Source organism: Hermetia illucens, chromosome 3, assembly GCF_905115235.1.
Source record: "Hermetia illucens chromosome 3, iHerIll2.2.curated.20191125, whole genome shotgun sequence".
Lineage (NCBI taxonomy): Eukaryota > Metazoa > Arthropoda > Insecta > Diptera > Stratiomyidae > Hermetia > Hermetia illucens.
The window spans coordinates 141,403,612-141,427,310 of record NC_051851.1 but is presented as its reverse complement, the minus strand read 5'-3'; the positions used below and the strand labels follow the sequence as shown (position 1 = coordinate 141,427,310).

At 40.9% G+C, this 23,699-nt stretch overlaps 1 protein-coding gene across 2 annotated transcripts in view; it reads left to right on the top strand.

Annotated features, from left to right (window-relative positions):
* The window catches only part of LOC119650776 (probable serine/threonine-protein kinase DDB_G0282963), a 220,328-nt gene that overhangs the window by 80,425 nt on the left and 116,204 nt on the right, over positions 1-23,699 (top strand). Inside the window, exon 3 of one of the 2 annotated variants that reach the window (XM_038053883.1) lies at positions 14,709-14,752. The exons of the other annotated variant lie outside the window; for it this stretch is intronic. The gene's annotated coding sequence lies outside the window, so the exon portion shown is untranslated. The remainder of the gene's footprint in view (positions 1-14,708; positions 14,753-23,699) is intronic. 2 annotated transcript variants of the gene reach the window in all.

Genomic DNA, 23,699 nt, shown 5'->3' with positions numbered 1-23,699 from the left:
ATATACCCTGAGAAGGCAGAAATACATATCTTCTCTGTATTCATCAGATGTTATTATAAATCTTGTTCACATCGAACATAAGAGCCGAGCCCTCCAGTGCATGAAATCCTAATAAACACTTGCATAACAAACGTTTTGATAGTAAACATTTGAAATACCAATATCACCTGATTTATGGTACGGCATGGCTGGAGTGACGAAATTAACAAAGGAAAGGACATATCCTGTTTATCTACTCGAATTACCATTCGACAATTCCAATGGAAATTAGACCTATCAAACTGGGTGTGTTCCAGGAGGAAGAGTTGATTTCAAGCTCGGATATTGTTGGGTGCATTGTTTATGTTTTCATGACTTGCATTCACGAGTGAAATATTTATGTTTATTCCCGGGAAGGTAATGTTATCGGTTATTAATTTTAATGAGAAGCGTGTCAAAATAAATTTTTTTGTTTACGCTTTCAAATGCTTTCTTATGAAATTTTTCATTTTATTACGATTATGTAAATTACACAAATGGTGTTTGAAAGGAATGGAGAAAATACGATTCATAAATGCAATTGAATTGCATTCTGTTCGACCTGATGCATGTGAGTATGGTACATCCACATATACTTCTCATGTTTTTAATTATTTCCGAGGTCGCACTATCTTGAGTTTGCAAGTGTACTAGGTGGCTAGTGACTTGGTTTAGTTGCTTTGCTGGTCTAAACCTACTTTCGGTAATGTGAGGCCATGAGTAAATTCCTGGAACCACCGGGAGATAATCTAGTTACCTTTCTTGGGTAGGTATTCTGTCAACATGTTTTTGATCTGATGTGGCGACGAGGAAAACAGGACAGCAAACCTGCCGTTCGGACCAAAATCAAGTGGCGGAGGAGAACCTCCACGTTGTGGCACCGGGATACACTGTACTCACTATGGTTTGCTGGCTGTGATGCAGTAGGCGAATGTTGGAAAGAACTAATCAGGGCGATCAGACCCGAGTCTGCATGGGGAAGTATCTGAAGTGGTAATAGGTCAGGAAACATTATCAGGGATATACTGGTACCATTGGAACCTGAAATCACATGTCTCAGGAGAATGCCTGTCTCATGTGCGTTCAGTTCGGTTATAGCGGTTGATCCCCTAGTGAGAATTTCGTGATTCTTTTGGGGCGCCGTACTCCTTAGTTCGGTTGAGTTTTAGTTAGGGTTTGCATCCACCAGTATGAACAAACTAAGCCATGCACTCAGTATAGATTGATGTTGTTGTGCGTGTCTCAGCGGGGCTCTGATTGCGGTCAAAAAATCAATCCGTGTCTTAAGAGGAGTGGAGTTAAGTCAACACGATACTTAAAATGACAGAGATGTAAATATTCTGAGAGACAAGAAAATGGATGCAATATAAGCATCGGAAGCTTTCATTAGTGAAGCGGAAATTTCTCACTTAGAACGACATTCTGATTCCAGGTTCTGCCAAATCGTCTTACTTTATTCCCATGACAATTGTACGGCTATTGCTTCGGTCTTATTCTTACATCGTATGGAATTCAAGGTGGAATCACTCGCTCCGCATTATTTGTTCTTTAATTAGCATAAAAACCTTCTTCACATATGCACGAATAGCAGGTACGCTGACTTGATTTGTGTTTGCCAATTTCCAGCGAATTCGTTATTCTATACCGTCCGAATCTTAACTACATCTCTACTTTCAACGTTACTGAACAAACTTATCTATTTAACTCCTGACTTGTTACTAAATTATTGCAGAAAACGTCCAGTTTAGTACATCTTCTTTGTTCTTCCTTTTCGTTTCATCCTCCGCCAGTGTAAGTTTAGTATTATTGAACGATTTCTTCATATCTTCATCTTTTCGGAGGAGCATAATCCAATATTCCCAAAATGCTCAGAAAATGGTTTCCTCGTCAACCAGAACATTAACGATAGCGTTTTGTACAATAGTGGGCTCGGCATAAACATTGTGAGATAACCATGGAAATGGATGAGTTCTTCGTTTGAGATAGTGTCAGGCCAGCGTACTTCGCTGATACAATGTAAACAGATGTTTAAGGATGGTTTCGAGCTTTTGAATAACAGTGGAATTCACTTTTCATGTGCTACTTCCATATAGCAACACTAGCCCAGAACAGTCTCAACTTGGTCTTGGTGTTGAAACAACTGATTTTAAACAAGCAGTGAAAGCAGATCTAGCGTTGTCTGTGCGCCGGGGAACATCCAGTTCAGTGCCACGCTTTCTAGATATACAAATTAATCAATGCGTCAAGCTCTTCCTATTAATGCATATAGGGAGGGTGCGATGATCCGTCAGACTGAGAAAGTGGCCTCTTTTTCCAAATCCGGAGCCATTTGGCCAATCTCCATGACCTAGTGAGAAAGCAAATAGATGTCCTCATCCTTGTCGAGGTATTTGAAGAAAGATGTAAACGTCCATTGAATTCTTCCATGTCCTCCGGACAATGCAGTATGAAGAATGTCATCGATAATAATAATAATAATCTTTGGCGTATTGGATTAGCGCCTTGAAGTGTGTTAGGCCACTGCATTAAAGACCGTAACGGTACACTACAGGATTACAGTATTGTGTAGGAGGCAATGTGGTCAGCATTGCGCTCGCCCGAGATTATTACCCTGATTTGACTCAGGTACTCATTCAAAGCTGAGTCGACTTGTATCCGACGTCAAATCATGATACAAGTTCCCTCGCCACCAGTGAGATTTGAGCCGCGACCTCTGGGGAAGTTTCCGGATTCCCAAGATTTCCGTACAGGTGGAAGTAGCAGTGTAGTAGAAGTGCGATCACTACAGGTCCAACGCAGCGATTTTACTCCATTTGAAGGCATTGATGGCCGAAATGATTTCTTTTCTGCTTGGAGGAACAGTCCGTGATTAGTCATTTCATCCATAAGAGAAGAAGAACCATGGTGAAGTGTTCTTTCTGCCTCTTTAGTAGTCCTTCATAGGACTATTAAAAGATTTGCCACCACATGTAAGATCTTCCGTGATGCGGTATATACTTTTTTGAAATCATTGCGTTCTGTGGTATCTTCTACTTCTTTGATCAACGCAATAGCAAATTCTCTCTTGTCACGGTGTACACTATGCTGAATTTCTCGGGATTTCACTCGTTATCGGGGCTCGAGCGCGGTCAATAAAGCTTTCAACCCCTTCCGTTCATCAATTCGCTTCACGATTCTGCAGTCATCTTATGATTCCTCTTCGGGACGAGGACAACGATCTGAGTAGCACACCAGAAATGTGCATTTTGCCCTATGCGGATCGATATTCTCAGGCGGGTTACTCAGTTTGTTGCTTACTAATTTAAAGCAATCTCATGTGTTTTCCGTCAAATTAGTAAGCAATCTCATGGCATCGTCAGGTATGCCTTAAATTCCTCCACGGATATGATCTAGACATGACGGTAAGTTTAACGTCTCTGCTCTTTATATGGTCAAGGCCCGATACTTTGCTACTACTTATTTTGCTGGAAAATATCGATAGTTCTTCCTTTTTTGTTGCAGGTATAACCATCATGGTCAGCTTCCCAGTTACCTTGAGGGGACATATCAATGTTAAAGAGGTCAGACCGCTTGCCTGTTGATTAGCACCTGTTGAAAACTACCGTCCCCTCTTGAACTCTAACTCCGCGAGATCTTTATTTATGTAGGTATTTCTTTGTGACGTGGGTTAGCATTTAGATTCTCATACCTCTGGGTTCTTCTACTTTCCTCCACCTTGCGAAGGTCAAAGTAGACAATCTTCTAAAACTTTCAGGTCAAGTTCCCCAGGACTTCGTTCCAGTTTCATCTATCGTCTGATTTCTGATAAGCTACCTCATCCAGAACAATTTGGGGAAGCATGCAATCCAAATTGGAGCAAGTACACGATATCCTGTGAAGAATTGGTCAGTATGGTAGTTCCTGTATCAAGCCACTCCATAATGCTAATAAAAAATCTATGCTCTCCCTAACTTTTCAAGAATTTGTCGCCGTGTCCTTGCGTCCTGCATTCATTTTTGACGTGATTGTATTAATTACGTTTGTGCTTGCCAGCACTGCAGCGGCCTTATTTGCCGTAGTTATAAGACATGGCAGTTTCTCAGTGTCGTAGGACGGCACTTTCGTGGTTTCAGGTGCCTCCGCTCACATAGTATAGTAGGAACGAAGGATTCTCAAGGTGCTAAAGCTTTATTTGGCGATAGTCGTTACGCCCAGATATTTCATAGCAGGCTTAAAGATGACACTATGCCCACCGGTTTCCTTATTGACACCGCTTTTCTTTTTACGAGACCTCTTCGGTTTTTAATCGGCTATCAGTTCAACATTTCTAGGCGGAATCTTACCACTTTCAATTTTTCTGCCAAATAGACCTACACATCCTCTGGTTCTGTTGCTGTAATGTTCACGCTTAAGTCATCTGCCGACAATCGTAGCCTGGTCTGAGACGGGGAAGTATGAGCATTCCGTTATACACACTTATGGGGCTAGCCCAGAGTCTGTTATCCCTCCTTCGCGCTCTACTTTCTGAAGTCCTTTCCATCGACCAAACTTGTCAAGTTTCTATTAACGCCTTTTTTAGCCAATACGCCATCAATTCATTTCCAATGAGCAGAATTAGCATGCAAAGCGAAAACAACACAGCCAGAACTCACCGCACCTCTTGCAAAGCGTGGAGAATGCTGGTCACCGTCGGCTTCAACAATTTGGTGGCATTATCACCGAAATCTGGGACCCTCCTTATACCGATCACCTCAAGTATTTTTCCCGATTTCTTCTCAGTAGTTGAAATCATAGCATACTCATTGGATCAGTCCACCTTTCGTTTTTTTTGTGGTGGATTACCTGAATAATGTTTGTCACTGGTCGCTACTTTTCCTCTGAGCCTCTAGTAAAGTCTTCTTGCTTGAAAGCATGCCGTTCCCATCATTGCAATTTCACTATCCTGCAAGTAGTTGGGTTGTATATTGAAGTGCCTTCTAAATATACTAGCTTTGGATTTTGTGACGATCCATCCAGCCTACTCGGAATTATCCTTTAGTAACTTTTGGGGCTTGATTCCTCTTTATGCAGGTTGCTTGTTCGTCGTTGTGAGTATAACTCAACCTATTACGCCATCCCACTTTTATTGTCGACGAGTCACTCACGTTTGTCATGCGGGGAGGTACTTTTTGTGTTTCGAGCGGCAGACACTTCTTGTTATTTGTTTTTGGTCTACTCCCCTCAAAAGGTCACCAGTTCGTTATCGTTATGATTTTCGAGCCGTGTCTTCTAGAGTGCAATATTGAGGCATTCGGTATTTGCTTATATTTGGCACGTTGCATCACGCAAGGTGGAATATTGCCCTTATAAATTACGCTTTTGAGTGTTCCATTACCTTTTGAAAGTCCTGGTCTTCGCAAGCTCATAGTTCTGGTCTGCTTGTTAGCACTGATGAAGGGAACAAGTGGTTCCCGAAATATCGGTATTTGCAAAACCAGTAAATTAACACTAGCAAATAGAAGTCGAAGAAATACTGTATAATTACACTCAGACTGTCTAGTATGCTGCCCTTAGATTACTATCAAGTTTTTAATGGGTTATTTATATTTTGGTTTTGTACATGTGCTACTTTTTCCATTATAATAAACCCCTTTATAAATTCAGAACATTTATCTCTTCAAGCAGACCTCTCGCTATTAACGCCTTCCATTCGATCGTGCAGGATGCATTTGGAGTCACTGTTAATCTTCTTAGGAAAGTAACTCTCCTCTTCCATAAAGGGTAACTAAAAGGGATGGACTAGGTACAAGTGGTGTTCGGAGCGTCTGTTCTATAAGATGATAGATGATCATCCAATGTGGGGTTCCCCAGGTACGAGAGAATGTGTGTTACTCCATTGTTAGTCGCCATCCCTTCACTATTGCACGATTTTTGAGGGTCACAATTGATGGCAGCTGTCCCCACCCCCCCCCCCCCCCCCCCCTTGCTTATTCAGCATACTGATCGCTGAGGACACTCGTTACTGCTCAAGCATTTTCTTATCTTTGGTAAATTCAGTTATCTCAGGAGCTCCGGTTCCAAAGAGCGTTAAAGGAGCGCATACACTGGGACCGACACTACAAGGCACTACAGTTTTGTTAACGCCCACTGGGAACGACATGACAGAATATTGCCTATTATTAACTTGTATTTAACATAGGAAAATGCCTCCGCCTGGCTCAGAAAACAGACAGACAAATGTTATGTTTCAGATATCAGAAAGATAAATATCTGCGTCAGACCATTGTCTGTGTTAGACAAAACCATTTTTTGCAGCAGACAAATCGCTGTGTCGGTCTCACGCATCAAACAGACATTTGTCAGACAAATGTTTGAGTTTGCGTCAGACATCAGACAAACATTTGTTGATGTCTGAGCCACACACTGACATTTGTCTGAAACTGAAACAGACAGCCTCAAACAGGCAGTTGTCTGGCACAGGCACAAGATTTTATCTGTCTGAAATCTGAGCCACACTCAGACATTTGGCTCCCTGATGTGAGACAGGCACAGAGCTTTGTCTGACATAGACATTTGTCAACATATGTTATAATAGTATTTTCAGTATGTTTACCTTGACAATATTCTTTCGTGTCGTGTCATTATTAGTGGGCGTTAGCAAATGTGTAGTGTCGTTACCAGTGAATGTTAGCAAAATTGTCGTGTCGTGTTGGTCCCAGTGGGTGCGCTCCTTGAGAGTGACTTTCATGTTAGTACTTCGTCCTTTACTCAATTTTTGAAGCAGAATCATTTTCACACAACTTCTTGGAATTCGGTGTGCTCAGGGAACTCCTCTTATCTGCATCCATCCCTCCCCTTTATTTGGGAAGACATCTCAAAATCGATGGCATCTGCTTTATGGATCCGCCTACCCACTCAGGGCCGACTGGTGTGTAATAACTGTTATCGCTTAACTTTATAACCATTGATGCATCCCTCTACAGCTTTTTTGCTAGTACTTTAGAACTTTGGGGTCGGGCTTGTGCATTTCTTTTTTAGGGGGTGGCAAGGCTAATTTTAATGGAGTTTTATGATGTATAATGTAAAAACGATTCCTTACTTCTTTTTGGGCATCTTATTGCTCGCAAATTCAAATATTAAAATTATTTCTTGGGGGCTATCTTCATTACGAGATTTTTTAATAAAAGCTGAGAACATGAACATCAATTTCAGCGTAAAGCGCAACAAGAAAAGGAAATAAAACACAATTAACATCGTCATCATCAATAAAGAGCACAAAGAGCAGAAATGAAAATCAAAATAAAGCAAAGTTCACCGTGGGCAATAAACAAACATTACACGGTACTCTAGCCATACTTTCTTAGGCTCCATCCTCGATATCTTGTTTTTCTTGTTCAGGTTTATCTTGAAAGCAAAAAGAGATTTTTCGTTATGTGCATATTTCTGTTTTTCCCGATTTATTTATAGGTTTCAAGGTACTTTTCATCTTGAAGTCCATGCAACTTGCGCGACTTGAGCAATGGAGCCGGTCATGATAATGATGATTATGTAGGAAAGTAACTTTTAACTGGAGAAGAAAAATTGTGTCTGGAGTCGGAGGGAAGTGTATTCGGCTTAGAACTATAAATATCGCAGTCACGAATGAAGGAATATGAAAATTGTAAAGTGTAGAGGAAGATATGCATAGCGGGATGTAATAGGAAACCGAAATGGTAATGGAACTGATAGTACGCCGCCATAGGTTATGTATTCATTTTGGTTTCATTGTAACAGTGGAATGAAGGGGGTTAATGATAGCTGGATTAGTTGAGCGGAGTTAATAATAGTCTTGTTGGTCCTTAGATGTTTTTGTTTTATTATTGACTTCCATTGCTGAGGGCAAATTAACTAGAGGAAGTAACACTTTGATATTCTCGCTCTTTATGATTCCTTGTAAATTTAAGATGCATGAAAATAGATGGATTCGAACGAGGATATCCAATCGTTAATTAATCCAACTGCTAATAAAATCATCATAAAAACTTTTCCCATAAACGAAAGTAAAGGTTTGAAAGGTGAAAAACAGGTGTACTAAATGTGAATGGTGGCAAGCGAAGTCAAGTCTAAATGAATCAATGACGCATCAAAATCAATGATGCATCAAAACCCTAGGTTGTAACGTCAGCAGGATTCCGAGAACCAAATAATAATCGGATCTCAATTTGGATTTAGCATGGACTCATTTAATGCCTAACAACATAGACCAATAAACAATAAACCGATGCAAGGATCTAGATGAAGTCATCATAATCATCAACGGCGTAACAACCGGTATCCGGTCTTGGCCTGCCTTAATAAGGAACTCCAGACATCCCGGTTTTGCGCCGAGGTCCACAAATTCGATATCCCTAAAAGCTGTCTGGTGTCCTGACCTACGCCATCGCTCCATCTTAGGCAGGGTCTACCTCGTCTTCTTTTTCTACCATAAATATTGCCCTTATAAACTTTCCTTGCTGGATCATCCTCATCCATACGGATTAAGTGACCCACACACTGTAACCTGTTGAGCCGGATTTTATCTATAATAAGACAAACCAGATTTCGTCGTTTTGTAGGCTACGGAATCGTCCATCCTCATGTAGGGAGCCAAAAATTCTTCGAATGATTCTTCTCTCGAACGCGGCCAAGAGTTCGCAATTTTTTTTGCTAAGAACCCAAGCCTCCGAGGAATTCATGAGGACTGGCAAGATCATTGTCTTGTACAGTAAGAGTTTTGACCCTATGGTGAGACGTTTCGAGCGGAACAGTTCTTGTAAACTGAAATAGCCTCTGTTGGGTGCCAACAACCGTGCGCGGATTTCATCATCGCAGCTATTATCGATTGTGATTTTCAACCTTAGATAGGAGAAATTTTCAACGGTCTCAAAGTTGCTGTCTCCTGTCTTCATTGTTTTTGTTTGGCTAGTGCGATTCGTTGTTGTTCGTACCTTTGGTTTTGGTGCCGACGTTGCCACTATATACTTCATCTTGCCTTCATTAATGTGTAGCCCAAGTTTTCGCGCCGCCTGCAACATCTGGATGAAGGTAGACTTACATCTCGGGTTGTTCTTCCCATGGGGTCGATACCGTCAGCGTACGGCAGTAGTTAGGTGGACTTGAAGAGGATGGTGCCTCTTGCATTTACATCGGCATTGCGAATCACTTTCTCCAGGGCCAGGTTAAAGCGGACGCATGATAGGGCATCCCCTTGTCGTAAACCGTTGTTGATGTTGAATGGTCTCGAGAATGATCCTGCTGCTTTTATTTAACCGCGCACATTGGTCAGGGTCAGCCTAGTCAGTCTTATATCAATTTCGTTAGGATACCGGATTCTCTCATGGCTGTGTACAGTTTCACCCTGGCAATGCTATCATAGGTGGCGATAATTTATCAACGGTTTCAAAGTTGTAGTCTCCTATCTTTATTTTTCCTCTTTGACCAGTGCGGTTTGATGTTGCTGGTTCGTTAGTTTTCGGTGCTGACGTTGCCACAATATATTTTATCTTGCTTTCATTGATGTGCAGCTCAAGATCTCGCTCCGCCTGCACGATCTGGATGAAGGCAGTTTGTACGTCTCGGGTGGTTCTTGGTATGATGTCGATATCTTCAGCATAGGCCAGTAGTTGGGTGGACTTAAAGAGGATCGTATCTCTTGCATTTACCCCAGCATCACGAATCACTTTCTCGAGGGCCAGGTTAAAGAGGACGCATGATAGGACATCCACTTGTCGTAGACCGTTGTTGGTATCGAATGGTCAGCCTAGTCAGTCTTATCAATTTCGTCGGAATACCGAATTCTCTTATGGCCGTGTTCACTTTTACCCTGGATATGCTATCATAGGCGGCTTTAAAGTCCATGAAAAGATGATGCAACTGATGTTAGTGAATTGTCTGGAGTGAAGCCTCTTTGGTATGGGCCAATGATGTTCCGGGGGTATGGGGCTATCCGGCCAAGCAAGATAGCGGAGAATATCTTATAGATAGTACTCAGCAACGTGATACCTCTATAATTGCTGCACAGTGTGATATCTCCTTTTTTATATATGAGACAGACAATGCCTCTTTGCCAGTCGTCAAGCATTAATTCGCTGTCCCATACCTTGAGCACCTTAATGAACCACATGGTGTAATTGGTCGCCTCCATATTTAACCAATTCGGCTGTAATTCCACCGGCTCCTGGCGACTTATGATTTTTAAGCCGATGAATGGCACGGACTGTTTCTCCTATAATTGCTATAATTGGTGGTGGCAGTATTTGTCTGTCGTCTTCAGTTGGCGGGATCTTCAACTCACCGATGTTCTGATTGTTCAGTAGTTCATCAAAGTAGTCAGCCCATCCCTCCAAAATGCCCATTCTGTCAGAAATCAGATTTCCCTCTTTGTCTCGGCAGGATGAACATCGACGTGTGTAAGGCTTCATTCTGCTGACTTGTTGGAAAAACTTCCGCACCTGATGCGGTTGCTCCTTGTACTTTTCGAGTTCACAGACCTGTTGGTTCTCCCAGGCTTCCTTTTTCCGTCTGTGAAGTCGCTTTTCCGCCCGCCGGAGTTCGTGATAAGTCTCCATGCGTGCTCGCCTTCTTTGAGAATGCAACATTACTCGGTATGCAGCATTCTATCGTTCCGTTGCTAGCTTACATTCATCGTCAAACCAGCCATTCGGGCTCTTTTGCGGCTAGGGCCAGGTGTGTTTGTGGCCGTATTTATGATAACGTTCTTCAGGTGATTATGAGATCATTTGTTGATGCTTCATCTCTGTTGACTGCGGTTATTGCGACATACATTTTCCTCTTATAGGTGTCGCGGAGGGTTGTGTTGTGAATAGCTTCAGTGTTAACTCTCACCTGATGGGTGGGGTTGTTATTCAAGCTTGGAGCACCATGCCAACGAGATAGTGATGCTATTCTATATTGGCCCCACTATATGTTCTGACATTCAGTAAGGCTGAGAAGTGGCGGTGTTCGATCAACACATGGTCAATTTGGTTGAAACTCGTCCCGTCTGAAGAGGCTCACATATGTTTGTGGATCGCTTTCCGCGCAAACCAGGTACTTCCAACAACCATTTTGTGCGATACTGCTAACTGAATAATCTCGCTCAGCTGTCCAATATTCAACCAATTTTTAGGCCCAGGCAATTAAACTAGAAGTCGTCATCAGATGGAACAACAACAAAAGCTTTCGTTTTCACCATTTGCAGGTGTCCCGATTTGCCTTAGCCCGAAACAAACGCTAGAAATGCAATACAGCAAAATCAGGTTTATGTGAAAACAGCAACAACAAAGGTGAATGATCATTTCGGGAATATTAGAAAATTTCTATATTAAAATTGAATATGTTTAAAATTGATTTTAAGGCGTTAGGGAGTCCAAAAAGTGTTTTTTTGCGGATCAAATTGTCAAGAGAAATGTAAAAATGATCGTTTGTAAATTATTATTTTACAATAATTGAATGTTGGAACGGGAAGGAGGAAATTGAAAGGATGGTGATGGTGAAGCTAAGGGAAATTGAATGTTGAAAACGGAAAAATATTGCATATCAAAATAAATCCCTCGTCAGCTCGTGTCTGGACAAAACGAACGAAATGATGCACCTACTGTGGATAGCACAAGATGTACACATCTGCCGTTTGATCAGCAAATTAAAAAAAAATATGTGTTACTGATAAACGACAGTTGGATCGTATGAACAGTTGGTGTTCAACTCGAGACCCTGCGACAAGCATTGAACACAACATGCAAGTGAAAGAAGGTGACCATCAGGTTATGACCCCCTTTGAGGCTGATATCAATGCCTTTCTTGTTATGCACGTCCAGAGGACAACTTCAGAATCTAACACTGATCCCAAAGTAGTAAATATGCAGCCTGATACCTAACTAGCCTTGGTGTATTCGAATAATATGCCACCGGTGGCGAAACAAACCCTCCAAATCAGGTTTCCCCATCATATGTCCAGGCAATAGATTGCCAGAGCCGGGTTTGGCAATCAGATCCCCCAGCATGATCACAGTGTCATCTTTAGGATGTCTCTGTTGAACTGTAATCGACTGCTCATAGAAAAACTCCTTCTTCCCTTGTATCGAAGTTTACGTTGGTGAATAGCGCCATTAGGATGTTTCTCATGCTGGACAGAATTTGGCAACGAGCATCTTGTTCGGAACCGGATTGCTGGCCATCCCTCCCAACATAGTTTGCTTTTACGTCTATATGGGCATTAGACTATAATGACTCATCTTTCCTCCTTTGTTAACCAGGCTTGCGACTAATTTGACGGAGTTATTAGGTAAAGCCACAGTAGACAGTGTCAGGGCGCCTCTAATGGAGCTTTTCGACCTAAGGCCACTCAGATGAAATACCAAGCATTTAACGGGAATCAATTTAATATAGATAATCATAATACTACCGTAATTTCCACCGGTTATCTTTAGTTCATATCTATCATAGAAAGTCATTTCTTTTATACAAATTAATGAGGTGAAGACTGTATGCCTGCAGTGCTCAAACTGGTAGCCTAAGAAGTAACTCATGGTAGTTTTCCAGTTAAAAAATATCAAATTTCCTATTATTTCTCACACAACAGCTTACCAGGTAAGTTCGTCTATCAGTTGCGAATATCAGCTCCGATTGCTTTTCTAATTTTACCCAAGCAAAGCGATCTTATCACAGTGAGAAAATTAGGGGCTTTCGAGAGGACCATTTGTGGAACTTCCGAAAATGCAAAGGTAGCTTTTAACGATCGGAACGATTTATCCAATAAAGACTGAATATGGTCACCAGTGGTAGATCTGACATACATATATTGACTCTCTCAGACGCTGGTTCATATTACACGAAGCTCCGCATATTTAAGACATAATAGCACAAAGTATTTATAAGTAGAAGATAGTCCGGTTACGTAGTTGGACGGTCTCAATGCTTGGCTGTTGTTTGTTTTCTACATTTCTTCCTACATATCTTTCGATCTTAATGGCGAGATGTAATTACAATTGAATGCGATATGACGGCATGGAGAGGTACGAAGTCGTGTAACAATATAGCAATACGTAATAGGCGGAGGCACAAATGAAGACAACTAGACAGAAATACCTTTCTGCAAATAAATTACGGACGGATTGATGGACGGACGATATGACGACGGCCACTTAAATCTTGTTGTCGTTTTGATTTCAGTTTTATCTACTTAGTTTGGATTAGAGCTATGGCATAATTATTTCTTTTTCAGTTCATTGCTTCACTGTTAATGGAGGCGAGAAAAAATGGGTAAATATGCAGTTTACGGAAAGATTTCTGGTCAATAGCCTTCCGTAGATGAAAGGCATTTTTGGAAGGCAAACTTTCAAAAGGCAGGGCATGGGTGGTTAGTGGGCGGAGATGTAATCTTCGTCGCTGTACTAACTAAGTAACTCTGAAAGTTAAGAAGTATCTATCCTTTTTGGTCCCTATTTTACAAGGTCAAATCAGGCAACTACCCAAATATCGATGGGTGCCGGCTGATGAAAATTATTCCCAACATCTTCCTTCTGCAAACTAATAACAACAACAAACGTCTGCTCTCCTAACTGCCAGGGTGTCAGCAAATACACAGCGGAACTCTATGGCTGCTAAACTTGACCATCGTCGTTTTCTTGTAGACGAACTACAGAACTCAGAAGGCGCCTATAATCCTCAACCCGTCAGTAACAACAACCAAAGTGGTTTGTCGTCTTAACTTTTCCTCGTGATCTAAAAACAAAAACGAAAGAAAAAAATATTACACATAAGTACGTTAATCGAAAACCCGTTTCTAAGTATGTTGACTCGCGCGTCTTCTAAGATTAGCTAGGCCCTGACTAGAAAACCAGACCCTGTTTGTCGTGAGGTCTACTAGCGTTGGGTCCATGATGGTGATGATGGTGATATCAAGCAACAAGTCAAAGTCAACTAAGCCGGACAAAACCTAACCAATAACATACTGAAATGGTGATTGCTGGAATTTTTAGCGGCAAGGAGCAGAGTATCTTAGATACTGACCACTTATTCCACACTCTATTTAAGTACTTACATGTCCAGTTCATTAAGCTGGGTCAGATGTGAAGCCGGCGGCGTGAAAATGTTATTCATGGATGTCGGAAATCAATGAGGTGAGGTGACTCAATCGAAGGGAATTTCCAATTAACTGATTTTTATTGTGGGGTAGGGTCACGAAGGGGCCGTTATGAATTTTCTGAGTAAATTGATTTTGTGGATGTAATCGTAAATTTATTTCGACAATCCAAGAGCGGATCAACACCACGCTCGAACGTCTTCTTGAAGAAAATCAGTTTCGATCGTGGCCTGAGGTATATTCAGATTCATCTATATATGCATACAAGGCGACCATATAACTTCTTTGTTTGAAAAAGATGGTTTTATTCATTCATCGGCGCTTCTGAACAGTCAGTTAAATGGTTTTTCGATCTCTCTGGATTTCACTTTTACCGGCTCGCATTGTGCATAATTTTGTGCAATATTTCAATCGAATTAAATTAAAATGATCGTTTCGTTTCCGGATTCTTTCATTGCATATTACTTCAAATAATCAAAGCATTAATCAAAATGCAATCAGGAAATTCACATTCAATTTCACTGTGTTAGCAAATTCTATAAAAACATGCTGAGTTGCAACAACTGAATCATGTGATTTGGTGTCTTTTTCGTCTTGTTTTTTATCATTTTCTTTTGTTTTTTTGTTTCAGATATTTGACAATATCAGCATCGCAATCAAGAACGGAAGTTTATTGTAAGTAATTAAATTGTTATCTACATACATAGATGTACGCATTTAATGAACAGAGTACATTTGCTTTAAGTGCTTTTTAACAGGGGCGAACATTTTATTTTATACTACTATACTTTATACAACCATGTGCGGTGTCATTGCGTAATGTGCTGAGGGTTTAACGTTGGTCCCTGCCATGTAGTCATAATTCCACGGCCCTCTTCGAACACAGATTGATTTCATCATCATCAACGGCGCAACAACCGGTATCCGGTCTAGGCCTGCCTTAATAGGGAACTTCAGACACCCCGGTTTTGCGCCGAGGTCCACCAATTCGATATCCCTAAATGGTGTCTGTCGTCTTGACTTACGCCATCGCACCTTCTCAGACAGGATCTGCCCCGTCTTCTTTTTCCACCATAGATATTGCCCTTATAGACTTTTCGGGCTGGATCATCCTCATCCATACGGATTAAGTGACCCGCCCACCGCAACCTGTTGAGCTTTTATCCACAACCAGACGGTCGTCCTATCGCTCATAGATTTCGTCGTTTTGTAGGCTACAAAATCGACCATCCTCGTGTAAGGGTCCAAAAATTCTTCGGAGGATTCTTCTCTCGAACGCGGCCAAGAGTTCGCAATTTTTTGGTAGGAACCCAAGTCTCCGAGGAATGCATAAGGACTGGCAAGATCATAGTCTTGTACAGTAAGAGCTTTGTCCCTATGGTGAGACGTTTCGAGCGGAACAGTTTTTGTAAGCTGAAATAGGCTCTGTTGGTCTGTTGGTCCAGTCTAAAATCTCGCGCCGCCTGCTCGATCTGAATGAAGGCAGTTTGTAGGTCTCGGGTGGCTCTTCCCATGATGTCGATATCGTCAGTATAGACCAGTAGTTGAGTGGACTTAAAGAGGGTTGTACCACAGCATCACGAATCACTATTTCCAGGACCAAGTTAAAGAGGACGCATGATAGGGCATCCCCTTGCCTTAGCCCGTTGTTGATGTCGAATGGTCTCGAGATCCTGCTGCTTTTATTAGTCCTCGCACATTGGGTAGGGTCAGGCTAATCAGTCTTATCAATTTCGTCGGGATACCGAATTACCCTATGGCTGTGTACAGTTTTACCCTGGCTATGCTATCATAGGCAGCTTTAAATTCGATGAATAGATGATGCAACTGTTGTCCATATTCCAACAGTTTTTCCATCGCTTACCGCAGAAAGAAAATCTGATCTGTTGCTGATTTGCCTGAAGTGAAGCCTCTTTGGTATGGGCTAATGATGTTCTGGGCGTATCCGGTTATCCGACCTAGCAAGACAGCGAAGAATATCTTATAGATGGTACTGAGCAACGTGATACCTCTATAATTACTGCACTGCGTGATATCTCCCTTTTTAAGTATGGGACATGCCCATTTGGTCGGAAATCAGATTTCCCTTTTTGTCTTGGCAGGATGAGCATCGAGGTGTATAAGGTTTCATCCTGCTGACTTGTTGGTAAAACTTCCGCGCCTGGTGCGGTTGCTCCCTGTAGTTTTCGAGTTCACAGACCTGTTGGTTCTCCCAGGCTTCCTTTTTCCGTCTGTGAAGTCGCTTCTCCGCTCGACGGGATTCGTGATAAGTCTCTGCGCGTGCCCGCGTTCTTTGAGAAACCAACATTACTCGGTATGCGGCATTCTTCCATTCCGTTGCTAGCTTACATTCATCTTAAAACCAGCTGTTCCGACTTTTCTTCCCGCTCGGGCCAATTATGTTTGTGGTCGTATCAATGGTAACGCAGGTGATTGTGAAGATCATTTGTTGATGCTTCATCTCTAGGATCTCTGTGGACAGCGGTTATTGCGGCATCCATTTCGCCCTTATAGGCGTCGCGGAGGGCTGTGTTGTGAATGGCTTCGGTGTTCACTCTCACCTGATTGTCAGAGAGGATTGTAGGTGGTATTATAATTCGAATTCGGAACACTATGCCAAAGAGATAGTGGCTCGAGTCTATATCTATATCCCCCTATATATTCTGACATTCATCAAGGTTGAGAGGTGGCGGCGTTCAATCAACACATGGTCAATTTGGTTGAAAGTGGTCCCGTTTGGAGAGGCCAACGAATGTTTGTGAACCGCTTTCCGCGCAAACCAGGTACTTCCAGCTACCATTTCGTGCGATACTGCTAACTGGACACTCCGCAGTCCGTTATCATTGGTATCCCTATGTAAGCTATAGAAGCCAACGTATCGCCTGAATACGGGCTCCGTCCCTACTTAACTGTTGAAATCTCCATGTATGATTTTAATATCATACTTGGGACTGCCTCGTAGAAGGTATGCTTCTCCGACTCTGCAGTCTCTTCTGTAGGGGTGTGAACATTTATGAGGCTTATATTTCTAAACTTGCCCCGCAGACGCAGAGTGCATAGCCTTTCGCTTATATTTTCAAAGCCGATAACAGCAGGTTTCATTTTTTGGCTGACTAAGAAACCTACTCCGAGCACATAGTTTGCTGGATTGGCGACTCGAAAATTGGCTTTTTTAACCGACCTACGTGGATGAAAAGACATCGCGCAGAACTTTGTACAGGCAAAGCCAACTCCTCTTTTAAATCAGCCACTGTTTCAAAACAGTAAATTCTCAAATAAAACTTATATAGTTGCTTCATTTTGTAAGGCAAAATTGCCTAGTATTCACTACTCATCCGTTTTTTCTAAATGGGCCAAATAATTAATGCAAATAGCACTAGCAGGTAGGCGTCCTGTAACGGCACTGTAAATTAATAATTGTGGGAATTACCTAACATTTCTACACGGAAACGTAAAATTGCAGAAAATTTTCCATTGTGGTCGCTAGTGTATGTATTGCAAAGGGCAAACGGTGGTAACAAGGTTGAATGCGCTGCCGTTGCCAATTACTCTATTGCTGCGAATCAGCTTTCACAACAGTCAAGTTTTGTAGAACTGTTGGGATTTTCTGAGATAGAAAATTTCATTTAATATTATTTATTATCATGGATAAACGTGCATATGTAAATATATTAAATGTTTTTTCTCTTCATCTGAACTTCGCTGAATGTTGTTGTCATGAGGTGAATAAAGGTCAGGTAGCCTTCCGGTATGGTTGGATTCCCGCAATGGTACGTTACCGGGCTACCAACTAAATACCTTCCCGTCGTCAGAGAACTACCCTAGAACCGTTTGTCAAATTACTTCGTCGAGGCCTAGCTTCTTTGCAATAAGAAGAGCCTGAACATAATACACTACATGGCTCCATTTGTCAAAGCTCCTCAGTATCTCTCTGTTACCTGAGGGAGAGCTCTGCACTCATGTTACCACCTCAAAATAACCAAAACGCTTTTATTAACAGCCCTCTAATTCTGTTTTTCTTCAAAAAGAAAATGAGGTGCATTTAAGACGGTTACTTATATATCGTTGGCTCTTTTTCTCTCCCATTCCGTTCCCCTAATAGTATTTTAGTGTCATAATTAGTTATTCTCCTCCATCACGTTATGACTTATTGAGCACAGTTTTCTTTCCCGCATACTCTTCTTTTCCATAGGCTCTAGACTTCTTACAACTAGGGTATTAATTTCCTGGCTTCCATTCTTGTTTTCCATATTTTGTTCATCACCAGTCTTGATGCCAAGACTAGGATGGGTCCTGATAGGCTTCAAAAATTTTCCTTGAAAGATTTGCTGATAATTCTTATCAATCAAAGCGAAATGTCTTCCTGAACAAAAATACTGTTCAATTTCCTTTTTTCGGCTTCAGTTGGGAGCAGAAGGGGATGGTTCCTTGAGAGATATGCCAATGACAGGCTGACCGCTCGTTTTGGTCACTTTGTAAAACAGGGTCATATCTTTATCAAACGTTGATGCACCGTTGGTCCTTGACTTTACAACATCATTTTTTATGGGAGACGATGCTAATCTCCTCCATGGAATTCCATGATTAGATGTGCAAGCCCCTGTATTCAAAGGGATAAATCGGCTGATGATCGTTATTTCACGATTAATATTGGCCTCAAAGCTATCTTACGTATAGTATAGTAGTTTAACTTTGAGACACAAGGCTGTCGTACGGAAGGTCGCGGTTCAAATCTCGCTGGCGGCGGCGGGATTTGTATCGTGATTTGACGTCGGATACCAGTCGACTCAGCTGTGAATGAGTACCTGAGCCAAATCAGGGTAATAATCTCGGGCGAGCGTAATACTGACCACATTGCCTCCTACAGTGTTCTGTAGTGTACCTTTACGGTCTTGAATGAAGTACTCTAACAGACTTCAAGGCCCTGATCCAATATGGATTGTTGTACCAACGATTATTATTATTATTATAACTTTGTTAGGAATAGTGCGATTTTCACCAAATTTGGCAGGATCATATGCTGTAGCCTATATTGCAGCAAAAATTTTGTGAATCTAGGATGAACTTAAAGGGGGTTTTTCTGTCAACCACTAAAAATTATAGTAATGTAGTATTATTAACTTTATTTGAACAGGTATCGAAATGCAGGGTATTTCGGAGCCTAGGCACCATATAATGGCAGCCCCCTAATTTTTTTTGAGATTTTTCGGTTGAGTAATTTCTGACCATAGGTTCGTTAAAAAAAATGATCACTTTCAACCCCCCGCACTCCCCACCTTTTCAACAAATGTCGAAACTAACAGCAGGTTCGAAAAGTACTAACCGAGGCCTTTAATTTGATACCCCACATGACTACATTTGATGGAAAAAACATTTTCACCCCCTTTTACATGTATTGGGACCCCCCCCCCCCCCCCCCCCCCCTAAAATTCAACGTAAAAGGATGTAACTCACTATATGCGTGAGCGTTCACAGTTCTCATCTTCCTACCAAATTTGGTGCCAATCGCTACAACCGTCTCTGAGAAAAATGCATGTGACGGACAGACAGTTAAAACTTTTGTTAAAAACATATATATGCCAAGCTATCTAGTTGTAATTTAAAGCAAAAATAGTAATTGGTCAACACAATGCAGTAGCGGATTTAGTTCCATTGTAATTGGTTCGCCATAAAGTTCATTTAGGGAAAATATATTGTAATTACTGGTCGTAGCATGATCGTACCCGAGTGCCAGCTTTGACAAAAGCTTTGAATTGAATATGATAACGAGAAACCCTTTGGAGCACATCTATTGATATCCCTATAGTCAGGTTGCGTCCATTGAACTCATTTAGCTTCTCTTGCATGTCATACAATTTTTCCTGTATGACTATCTTTTGACTGCTACAATCCAATCCAAACCTAAGGTATGGATTAAATGTTCAGCTGTTTTTACAATACAAAATTAGTAGTAGTTGAGCATGGAACGTGATTCACTGTTGATTATAAAATATTAAATCGGCGCTCCCATCCAACACCGCTAGACTCTTCGGGTACTATATCTACGTGATGCATCAGACTATATGTAGATAACTTATATGTAGATTACTCATATAATATGACGTCCCGAATAGAATAAATATGTTTTGCAATGAAATGTTGGTTTTTCATAAGCATTCATCATCATCATCATCAACATCAACGGCGCAACAACCGGTATCCGGTCTGTGCCTGCTTTAATAAGGAACTCCAGACATCCCGGTTTTGCGCCGAGGTCCACCAATTCGATATGCCTAAAAGCTGTCTGGCTTCCTGGCCTACGCCATCGCTCCATCTTAGGCAGAGTCTGCCTCGTCTTCTTTTTCTACCATAGATATTGCCCTTATAGACTTTCCGGGTGGGATCATCCTCATCCATACGGATTAAGTGACCCGCCCACCGTAACCTATTCAGCCGGATTTTATCCACAACCGGACGGTCATGGTATCGCTCATAGATTTCGTCATTGTGTAGGCTACGGAATCGTCCATCCATAAGCATTGATTGGCGCAATTCGGGAAAAAGGAGTTGATTTTGAAATTAGCTTTTCGGAACAGCAGACATTTCCTTACATGTTCTGAGACTACACTGTCAGTTCATAGAAGTTCTCTAGTGAGGTCATCTATCCAATGGTTACTAAACCATTATTTTCTAGAAACAGGATTTTTTCGTTCTTATCGAGTCTTTTATGTAGTAATGCAGTACGATGTGTTTTTCGTCCAAAAACCCGAAGCTATGTGTAATATTCACCTTTTCGTTGGCCATTATATTTTGCAACTGACAAGTTTCTCAGCTACTCAAAACGGTAACCTGATTTATTGTACAAATACTTTAATCTTAACTCATTGTCGTTTTAATCACTCCCTGCCAGAATGCATGCAGCAAGTCAACCCCATGCTGGGACATGCAGAATTTCACAACCATTGACATTTTGCAATCAACCGGTGAACGACACTGTCTCACTAAGCTTCTTATGGACGCATCGTCAACATTTTCCGGTAGCTTAACAGCGGGCTTATAACCTTATGCAAAATGCCATAATTTCATCATCCTCGGCACAATGTATCTCAGGAAGAAAAGATCAAAGAACCTATTAACTCACATATTACAGCTGTTTATGTATATTTTTAGCAATGAAGACATTTATGAAATATATTAAGAGGAACTGGGGAAAGGAATAAACGGAATTAAGTAAATTTATTGTGCCTAAGTCAACGGTGCCTAACAGAAGATACGCTTCATAAATTGTATTGCAAAAGCTTGTAATGGATATTGGTCTTTTGTAATAAAGTGAAATTACGGATTTGTTTCAATGGAATCAGAAGAGCGTTAATTTGAATTCTGCGCAAAACTCGTTTGATAAGCTTTTCCTTGGCTTACAAAAGGGGAAAGGCTACTCTTGTATTTGGTGACAACATGTACCATTAAAGCCATCTCATAAATCATTTAGATTTTGGTTCTGCAAGCTTTCAATCTTTTTCTAGTTAATTGTTTCTTTCAATTTTTATCTTTTGGTACGTTTCCCAGTGAGACTTACTTCATTTCACTATTAGATTCATTATATCACTTACCCAATGGAACTCTTTAGAAATTCTTAAGAATACTAAAATATAATGAGCAATTGATTGCAGGGAAAATTACTCAGAGAGGGAAAAGTTTCCAATTTTCCTTGAGCATATTACTACTACTACTTTCGCTAACAAATAGGTACTTATAGTTAACTTAGCAGAGTATGCCTTTTAGGGTTTCCAAAAATCTTTTTTTTGACTCTCATGAAATGTTCATGACCTCATTATATTTCAAGGGAGATCTGAAACTTTTATGCAAATATGGGGATGCAATGAGGTCCAGGAATCCAAAAAGCTGGCCGAACATAGCAAATAAATTGTTTTTTTCGTTGACCGTGAATTTAAAGTTTGTTTTGCTTCTTTAAACCAGAATTTTGGATTATGGGTAAAATGCTGCTATCTTTCGAGTAGTGAATTCCTCTTCAAATCGATTCAATGTCTGTCTGTCTGCCACACCCAATTTTTCGAGAACGGTTAGAATCGCTGTCACAAAATTTTGTGAAAGTATGCAATCTACAAAATCCTTTGCATGTAACGGATAGCAGGATTTCGTGCTAAGTTCAAAGGACTTATCCATACACTCCGTAGGAGAGAGGAAATTTGATTTTTCAAGATGTAGCTATGAGGAATTGGGAATTGGCTTAACTTTTAATATTAATTGAAGTTTGGAGAAATTTGGGTTCTAAATATGAGCATCGTAAATTGAAGCAAGTCTACCGAAAAATCTGTAAAAAATCATGAGGAGCCATATAAAAGTTAGGGTTAACCGTTGTATGGAACGGTTAATACTTGGATGGGGAACCGAAAAAAAAGTTTCATTATGACACCGTCGTGCTATTTTAGTCAATCATAAAGTCAATTGTAAGCACTAAAAGGTTTTCTGGAGGAGATTCTTCAGTCGATCTACTGAGAGATTTTTATCTACGATGATGAGATGTTTGATATATAGTATTTTACATTTCCTGGGATACCTTAAACTATGTCAATACAATATAGAGAAGGGGCAGGGCAATGGAAGTTCTAATTTTGTTTAATTCCTTGCAATAAATTTACTTAACCTTTGTAATGGAAAATAAATATTGGGGTAGTCAAAGCCATTCAGGTCTTGTCGATTAGACAGACAGTGAACAGATTTTAACAAAAAATGAAGAGAAGAAATCACTTTCATATATTTCATAACCCATGGAGTATCCCGAATTAGCTCAAGTTTGAAATCTTTAATGTTAACGGATACCTTGTGATTCATCAACCACCACTCTGGCCTCAATAATGGGGCAAAGTACTTATCCTTAAAATTAGAGAACGAAATGAAAATATGCAATTCCTAACTCAAGGCTTCTAAATATTCCACTCACTTCGATGTCCTTTGGAATGCACTCACTAGTTGAATTTCTCGGAATCAGGAAAAAGCTTCCTTTGAACACACGATGCCTTAGTCTGGTCGCGATTTATGTTCCAACACTTACTTTCAGCCTTTTCTCGCTCCAAATGCTACATACATATATGATATAAACGTTATAAACGTCAAATCAAGCTAACAACAATACTTTGCTTGCCTGATGTCATGTTAGAAGTGACATTGCTTCCTTTCGAGAAACTAAGATGACAATTTTTCCTAACCAGGCAAGACCACCTAGAACGTCTCATCTGTGTGATTCTAGGTTTGACACCTTAACAAGCCAGGTTTTCATTTAACAATGTACCCCAACTTGGCCCGAGCTAATGGGTCTGCAATACGGATTTTGACCTCGAGAAATTGCTATATGCATATTCAACCCCGCTCCGTAAACATCACGGTAATTGAATGGCGATACTTAGTCACTTCCTTGCCAGTGATTGAGTGTAAGGAAATGCAGATAATTCAACTGGCCGTGCCGTGACCCCAGCTGAAGTTTTTCGGTGGTGTTATTGTTGAACTGCACTGAAAATTAATGAAGTCCTGCCTGGTAACAATCAGCAAATTCAACTCGTCTGTTCGATTTCGTTGGGTTTGCCATCGTTAGTTGTTGAAAGGAAGTTTGGTCGGTTTTCGGGAT